General features: G+C 43.3%; 1 long non-coding RNA gene across 2 annotated transcripts; it reads right to left on the bottom strand.

Annotated features, from left to right (window-relative positions):
- Positions 1-2,869: 2,869 nt before the first annotated feature.
- On the bottom strand, positions 2,870-8,548 carry LOC109616800. 2 transcript variants are annotated; one of them, XR_002198058.2, is made up of 3 exons: positions 8,468-8,548; positions 7,961-8,085; positions 2,870-3,094 (listed from the first exon to the last, which is right to left on the bottom strand). It is a non-coding gene; the product is annotated as an uncharacterized LOC109616800 (long non-coding RNA). The 2 variants fall into 2 exon arrangements; XR_002198059.2 differs by lacking the exon at positions 2,870-3,094 and adding an exon at positions 7,817-7,892.
- Between the last annotated feature and the right edge of the window lie 219 nt (positions 8,549-8,767).

Genomic DNA, 8,767 nt, shown 5'->3' with positions numbered 1-8,767 from the left:
CAGCAGTGGGTCATAGACTGGTGGTGATATTGGGGCGGTTGTGATATTGGTACAGTGGTGATATTGGGGAGGTGGTGATATTTTGGTACAGTGGTGATATTGGGGCGGTTGTGATATTTCGGGGCAGTGGTGATGTTTCGGGACGGTGGTGGCATTTGGGCGGTGGTGATGTTGGGGCAGTGGTGATATTGGGGCGGTGGTGATATTTTGGTACAGTGGTGATATTGGGGTGGTGGTGATATTTTGGTACAGTGGTGATATTGGGGTGGTGGTGATATTTTGGTACAGTGGTGATATTGGGGCGGTTGTGATATTTCGGGGGCGGTGGTGGCATTTGGGCGGTGGTGATGTTGGGGCGGTGGTGATATTTTGGTACAGTGGTGATATTGGGGCGGTGGTGATATTTTGGTACAGTGGTGATATTGGGGCGGTGGTGATGTTTCGGGACGGTGGTGGTATTTGGGCGGTGGTGGTAATATGTCGGGGTGTTGGTGATATTGAGACGGTGGTGATGTCGGGGCTGTGGTGATATGGCTGCTGGTGGTGATGTTGGGGAATGTATGCGCTAAACAAGAAGATTTAAAGCTCCCCTGAGTAGACAATTCAGGATGATAATTTCAGGAATATCAATATGAAGTCATTAGCCTCAGGTTCCATTATTGAATACTGTATTATGATAATGGATATGGTGCAAATCTTTTTTAATTTTTGTTTATATATATATATATATACTCACCTAAAGGATTATTAGGAACACCATACTAATACTGTGTTTGACCCCCTTTCGCCTTCAGAACTGCCTTAATTCTACGTGGCATTGATTCAACAAGGTGCTGAAAGCATTCTTTATAAATGTTGGCCCATATTGATAGGATAGCATCTTGCAGTTGATGGAGATTTGTGGGATGCACATCCAGGGCACGAAGCTCCTGTTCCACCAGATCTGGTGACTGTGGGGGCCATTTCAGTACAGTGAACTCATTGTCATGTTCAAGAAACCCATTTGAAATTATTCGAGCTTTGTGACATGGTGCATTATCCTGCTGGAAGTAGCCATCAGAGGATGGGTACATGGTGGTCATAAAGGGATGGACATGGTCAGAAACAATGCTCAGGTAGGCCGTGGCATTTAAACGATGCCCAATTGGCACTAAGGGGCCTAAAGTGTGCCAAGAAAACGTCCCCCACACCATTACACCTCCACCACCAGCCTGCACAGTGGTAACAAGGCATGATGGATCCATGTTCTCATTCTGTTTACGCCAAATTCTGACTCTACCATCTGAATGTCTCAACAGGCATCAGACCAGGCAACAATCTTCCAGTCTTCAACTGTCCAATTTTGGTGAGCTCGTGCAAATTGTAGCCTCTTTTTCCTATTTGTAGTGGAGATGAGTGGTACCCGGTGGGGTCTTCTGCTGTTGTAGGCCATCCGCCTCAAGGTTGTGTGTGTTGTGGCTTCACAAATGCTTTGCTGCATACCTCGGTTGTAACAAGTGGTTATTTCAGTCAAAGTTGCTCTTCTATCAGCTTGAATCAGTCGGCCCATTCTCCTCTGACCTCTAGCATCGACAAGGTATTTTCGCCCACAGGACTGCTGCATACTGGACTAGGACGACTGATCCGTGTAAAGAAAAGAATGAATGGGACCATGTATCTTGAGATTTTGAGTGAAAACCTCCTTCCATCAGCAAGGGCACTGAAGATGAAACGTGGCTGGGTCTTTCAGCATGACACTGATCCCAAACACACCGCACGGGCAACGAAGGAGGGGCTTCGTAAGAAGCATTTCAAGGTCCTGGAGTGGCCTAGCCAGTCACCAGATCTCAACCCCATAACAGCCCCAAAACATCACTGCTCTAGAGGAGACCTGCAAGGAGGAATGGGCCAAAATACAAGCAACAGTGTGTTGAAAACCTTGTGAAGACTTACAGGAAATGTTTGACCTCTGTCATTGCCAACAAAGGGTATATAACAATGTATTGAGATTAACTTTTGTTATTGACAAAATACTTATTTTCCACCATAATTTACCAATAAATTCATAAAAAAATCCTACAATGTGATTTTCTGGATTTGTTTTCTCATTTTGTCTCTCATAGTTGAAGTGTACCTATGATGAAAATTACAGGGCTCTCTGGTCTTTTTAAGTGGGAGAACGTGCAAAATTGGTGGCTCACTAAATACTTTTTTGCCCCACTGTATAGACAGGTGGGTGCCTTTTCAAATCATGTCCAATCAATTGACCACAGGTGGACTCCAATCAATTTGTAGAAATACTTAAAGGATGATCAATGGAAACAAGATGCACCTGACCTCAATGTTATGACCTCAATTTGACTGATAGTCCTAGCAAAGGATTTGGAATTTTGTAAATGTGATATTTCTGTAGTTTTATATAAAAAGTTTGTTATTGTGGGTAATGAGTGTAGATTGAGATCGAAAAAATCTCAATCTAAACACAATAAGATGTGGATAAAGAAAAGAGAATTTGGAAAGGAGGTGGAGAAAGTCTTCGTAATAATTTCCAAATACACTGTAGGTAGAGCTAGGCCAAAATAAGGCCTTATGAAACTGGATATTATTATAGTATTCAGCAAACTACTGGATTATAACATTTTATATTATATAAGATTTTCCAAATTGCCTGCAGATTGAATAGGACAGTACAATTCCAACTGTTCTTGTCTTTCACCAGTGTTGCGTTCAACACTACAAGAGCATATCGAGTCAGCATTCAACATTATAGTTGCATAAGATTGCTAGGTACATAGATATTGTCTGCTTTGGAGATATGATTGAGAAGGTTTATTCAAAAGCTTATCCATCTCTACCAGAGTCATTTTTTGTGTGCAGACATACAAGCAGTTAGCGAATCTCTCTCATAGTCACAGGCCTTCCAGTACCATTTGGTAAAGTTGCAGGAAACTCCTCATCACTGATGCGTTTTGAGGTTGTCTCTTGATTGGTTGGTTGGTTCTGGCTTACTTCCTACTTGAGCGAGAGTCGTGATGACAAACCAAATGGCTTCGAGGCATATTCCAACAAAGGAACCATGCCCTAATCTTCTACTCTCCCGAGCTGCTGGAAGTAGCTGCAGTGAGGCATAAAGGGTTATATCTAAAGAAGGGCACATCCCAATATTCTACTCGCCTGAGCTGCTGAAAGTTGCAGAAAAGATGCAATGCAATTAGATGAAGCCATCATAACATGATGAATTCATATTAATGTAAAATGAATCATAGTTGTGTAATGAATGTATGGTAGTGCAATATTCATCTATAGTAGTGTAATATGAATATACAATGACTTAAGTACAGTACACATTAATAATAAATACAGAAGATGCTGATGACCTTTGTCGCAGAAATGTCCAAAGAACAAGCTTTGCAGATACTGAGGAGTTTAATTTTACAAGCAACTGCGTGAGTAGATTGGCAACTGGACAAGAGAGAGTCACACACTTGGGACATGAAGGGAAGTGAGAAGAAATACATCTGGGAAAGAAAAGAGCCTGTTTGAAGATAATAGGTTGCTTTCTGGCAGGATCCAACAAAAGATTGATCATCGATAGGATTTAGCACAATAGACTGATCATCGATAGGATTTAGCAGATCTTTCCCCTCGGCCAGAGGAACAAAATCTTAATCCACACGCTCACTTTCTTGGGACAGGCTATGTAGAAAATAGAACTAGCTCGAAAACAGATTTATGGAATAAAATCAATAAAAACGTCTCTACATCAATGAGTTCGAAGAAAAGGAGATTTAGAGAATCACCTATGGACAGATATTACATCTCTGATAATCACTCTTTGATGGAAAAGAACTAAAACGTTTAAAACGGATTCCCAAATTGCACTGTGCCCTTTACATAGGGCACTCATTTTAACAAGAGCCATATAGACCCTGGTCAAAAATAGTGAAATGCATAGGGTCTAGGGTGCCATTTGGGTTGCTAACCTACTGTGGGATCACTAACTCAGTCTCACTATCCTGAAAGGGAGCAGACAAAGGAGGGCGAGATGAGAGGTATTGCCGAGTATCAAACCTGTGAAATACTCCAGCTCCGATTACATGGTCCACTGATAAAGCACCAGCCCCTTTTAAATAAAGCCCTCAGAGGTACAGGATCAATCAGGGTCCGGTCCCCAGAAAAGAGGAATTGAAAGACTGGAGACTGCATTACAAACGGCATCCTATTCCCTTTTCCAGGGCACTTCTGACCCGAACCCTCCTGAACCCTGATGGATTTCCCTGCCAGCCTCAGTCAAAAGCAGTTCACTGTGGAACTGACCATTTGGGAGGCAGGCAGTGTTGCCGGCACCAGCTCGGTGGCGCGTTGCAACCCTTTGTGGTTGGCTGTGCTTGGCCACTGTCATTAGAATTTAACGTGGATGTCTTAAGCTTGACTTTGTCCTTTTCCTCCTTCCTTTCACCTAGAACCGCTTGCTAACGGTTGTCAAGACAGAAATATTTTGTGAAGTGAAACTTTCTTGGGAAGAGGTGATTCAAGGCAAGTGTGTTTAATGTCTTAACACACACACCTACACACACACCTGCGCGCACACACACACACACACACACACACTCTAAATGAAACAATGTGTTAACAGTAGATAAGTTATATATTTTTTTTATCTCTGTCCCTGTATTCATCAGAATCACCCACTCAAGTAAACAAACATGAAATATTAATCTGTGTCCCTACATTTAATCACAGACTGACAGCTTCCTGACGGCACTGCGGTTCCCACTGATAATGGCTGTCACACATCTATTAAACAGCTACATCCAAGCCAGGAGGTCTGGAGACCTGCTTTCCTGTTGTGTCTGAAGGCAAACCTTCCAGGACAATGGCAAGCAACATTCCTCCTGAAGACTAGAGAGGCTTTAGGTTTAACCGCCCTGGACAACCGTGTCTGTATAGATTAGTCAATCCCTGCCATGATCAGCATAGCCATTTGATCTCCTCAGCGACTGACTCAATTCAATATATCTGTTTTACCAGTTCATGTAATTCACAACTGTTTAGTTTGAGGCTCTGCAGTAGCTGGGTCGCCCGCCTCTGGTTCTTCTGTAAAGCCTTTAAAGCACCACATGACACATGTCAAACCCGTTCCTTGGAAGGGCAAGTGTCAAGACATTTTTTTCCCCTGATTTTCACTCCATCAACTTATCTGATTGATCATTTAAAAGCAATGATAGTTCGAAACTTCCATCACCTGGCTGTCCATTTCTAACTTAGACCTGGAATTAAAGGAAAAGATTATTGCTATTAAAATGGGTTCAAATACATCCCTAAACTGACAACCGTCTGTTTAAAAAGCAGTGCATTATGTTTAAGATACTGTATAAAACATATCAGGCCCTTTTATCTGGAGAGCTGCTTAATGTGCAGGCATTTGATGCGTCTCTGAATCACACCTGAGTTCCACGGTATTGTCCTTTAACTGATGTTACACTTCAAAGTGGTTAGAACAGTAGCTTTCAGGATGGCTGTTTGGCAAAATGAAACACTTTTTTCTTTACAAAACAATTTCCAAATTAAATCAATGGGGGACCAAATGCAAAAGTTATTTTTGGTGGAAACGTGACTGGCGACAACAATAATGCTTATGCTAGCAAAAACATAAAATAATAACTTACTAAATTAATAATAATACTATAAGCTAGGTGTTAGAATGGACTATCTAGCTGTTTTCAAACTTTGTACTATAGGCACGGTTCTACCTGATGCAGCCTGGCTCTCTCTTCTCCTCAAACAACAACACTTGTGTCTTGGCAAAACACAGGTGGATTCACACACACGGCATCCCAGGACCAGAGGGACCAGAGGGAGAAGAGGGAGAAGAGGGAGAAGAGGGAGAAGAGGGAGAAGAGGGCCAGGGGCGAGGAACCTCTGTCCTCACTCAGTTATTGGAGAGGAAACATCATCAGGAGAGCGTCCAAATTTCCTAGACCTTGGAATATTCTGTGTTCTTACAGAACTAACTCATAGGCAAGTGGCGAGAAAACCCAATCCCCGACATATTCTTGGTTGCTACACAGTAAAAAAGTGTAATGCTCTGGACGGCTCGTGCACAAGTCAAGCGCTAGCAATGGATGGTTCTAAGGCTCAGAAAATGTGTTTACATGGATATATTTGTGTTTACAGTGTTGAGCCTTCTATAATCTATTACATGGTTAATTGCGTTTACTTGGACAGGGAAATAAAACCGGTGTGCCCATTGTTGTCAGTGGAATGAGTTTGACACCTTCCTCCCATGGATTTCCCATAAAATACTTGGTGACAGCCTGGGACATGCCTTGGATTGTAGTACCAGGCACCTTTGTCAATGTTTTGACAGACTGCGCTGGACTCGTGTGGGAAATGCCTCATTTAGATATTATAACCATATGTTAGCAAGGTCCACTTCTCAATCATCTCTAGGTCTGTACTTCACTGATATTAAAGGGAATTGGCTGATAGGAAATCCCATGCCACAGCCAATGCTTTTGATCACTGTGACAGAGAGAATGTGGACACGACATTATTAAATGCAGCATGGGCTTCTCCGCGCTTGTAACAACCCCGCCCATGAGTTTCTCTGTGCTTGTAACAACCCCGCCCATGATTTTCTCCACACTTGTAACAACCCCGCCCATGAGTTTCTCCGCGCTTGTAACAACCCCGCCCATGAGTTTCTCTGTGCTTGTAACAACCCCGCCCATGAGTTTCTCCACGCTTGTAACAACCCCGCCCATGAGTTTCTCCGCGCTTGTAACAACCCCGCCCATGAGTTTCCTCCGCGCTTGTAACAAACCCGCCCATGGGTTTCTCCGCGCTTGTAACAACCCCGCCCATGGGTTTCTCCGCGCTTGTAACAACCGCGCCCATGGGTTTCTCCGCGCTTGTAACAACCCCGCTCATGGGTTTCTCCGCGCTTGTAACAACCCCGACCATGGGTTTCTCCGCGCTTGTAACAACCCCGACCATGGGTTTCTCTGCGCTTGTAACAACCCCGCTCATGGGTTTCTCTGCGCTTGAAACAACCCCGCCCATGGGTTTCTCCGCGCTTGTAACAACCCCGCCCATGGGTTTCTCCGCGCTTGTAACAACCCCGCCCATGGGTTTCTCCGCGCTTCTAACAACAATGCCCTCAGAACGCCGCTGATAACATTTTGCACCTAATAGCCTAGATAGCACAGAATGGATCACAGTCTTGATCCAAACAGAAAGAGTTTGAGGCTTCATTTAAAATAGCCTCCTATTCTGAATAGGGCTCTATATATAAAAGAGCACTATTGGATTCAGTGTCAATTGGAAAGCATTCTTTGAAACAGTCCTGGTATTGTTCTGGTAGTATTCTTGTAGTGGTAGGGTTCTGATAGTGGTAGGGTTCTGATAGTGGTAATGTTCTGGTAGATGTGGTGCTCTGGTGGTGGTATTGTACTGGTAGATGTGGTATTCTGGTAGAGTTGGTGTTCCGGTAGTGGTATTGTTATGTTAGAGGTGGTGTTCTGGTAGTGGTATTGTTATGTTAGAGGTGGTGTTCTGGTAGAGGTATTGTTATGTTAGAGGTATTGTTAAGTTATATGTGGTGTTCTGGTGGGGGTGGTGTTCTGGTAGTGGTATTGTTAAGTTAGAGGTGGTGTTCTGGTGGTGGTATACTTATGTTAGAGGTGGTGTTCTGGTAGTGGTATTGTTATGTTAGAGGTGGTGTTCTTGTAGTGGTGGTGTTCTGGTAGAGGTATTGTTGTTATGTTAGAGGTGGTGTTCTGGTGGTGGTATACTTATGTTAGAGGTGGTGTTCTGGTAGTGGTGGTGTTCTGGTAGTGTTCTGGTAGTGGTAGTGTTCTGGTAGAGGTGGTGTTCTGGTAGCGTGTAATATGCACATACAGGCCATCATCCTAAATGAAACATAATAAATAACAGAAAATGTGTCTAAAATATAGTGAGATAAGGAGCGAACACAAACCAGGTGCAGGTGAGTGAGTCCATGATGAAGGGCTGCGTTCAATGATGCTGACAGGCAGACCGCTGGTTAGATAACTGGTGACGTCGAGCATATTCTCCACCAGGGCAAAGACTGGCCTTCAGAGTCTAGGATTTATTTGGGGGGCAAAAGAAACAGAAATATCAACACAGCTTAAAGCTTTTGACAATTCTACTGGAAGTTACTGAATTTAGCCTTCATTTTATTCCTACACAGATAGGACTCTAACATCAGAATGGCTTCACTGGGGAGGAACTGATGATGCAACTGCCAGGAAACTGGAAGAGAGGAGTAGAAGAATGAGGAGAAAGAGGAGAGAAAAGAATGACAGAAAAACAACAGGATGTGAGCAGGAGGACCATGGTCTGGTAGGAGGGAGTCCAGAGTGCTTACATGGCAGTGCTCAGAGATGTCGCAGACTTAAATTTGAATCCAATTATTTGGACACAACAACCAAGCGTCCACATAGACACTGAAGTGCTGCAGTACCTGTTTGTCATGTCCTGATAATGCCAAATGGGACATTACTTTTGTTTTCCCTGGATCCACAACGGCACCAAAAAAACGGTTTGTTACGAATTGATGATACAGTAAATTAGCAGTTTTCCCAAGGAGTGTTCGCTGATGCAACATGGCCATCAACCAAGATGCTGTACATGAATCTCAAAGGCATTATAAAGTAGAAAACTGGGTGTGGTTCTGTCATTGTTGCACTAAATTGACTCACCTGATTTAAATAGAAAATGATTACCAGGACCTTCACTGATTGGCTGTGTTCAGCATTTTAGG

This window comes from Esox lucius, chromosome 17 (genome assembly GCF_011004845.1).
Source record: "Esox lucius isolate fEsoLuc1 chromosome 17, fEsoLuc1.pri, whole genome shotgun sequence".
Taxonomy (NCBI): domain Eukaryota; kingdom Metazoa; phylum Chordata; class Actinopteri; order Esociformes; family Esocidae; genus Esox; species Esox lucius.
Note: the sequence above shows the minus strand (reverse complement) of the source record. Positions and strands in the feature narration are given on the sequence as shown.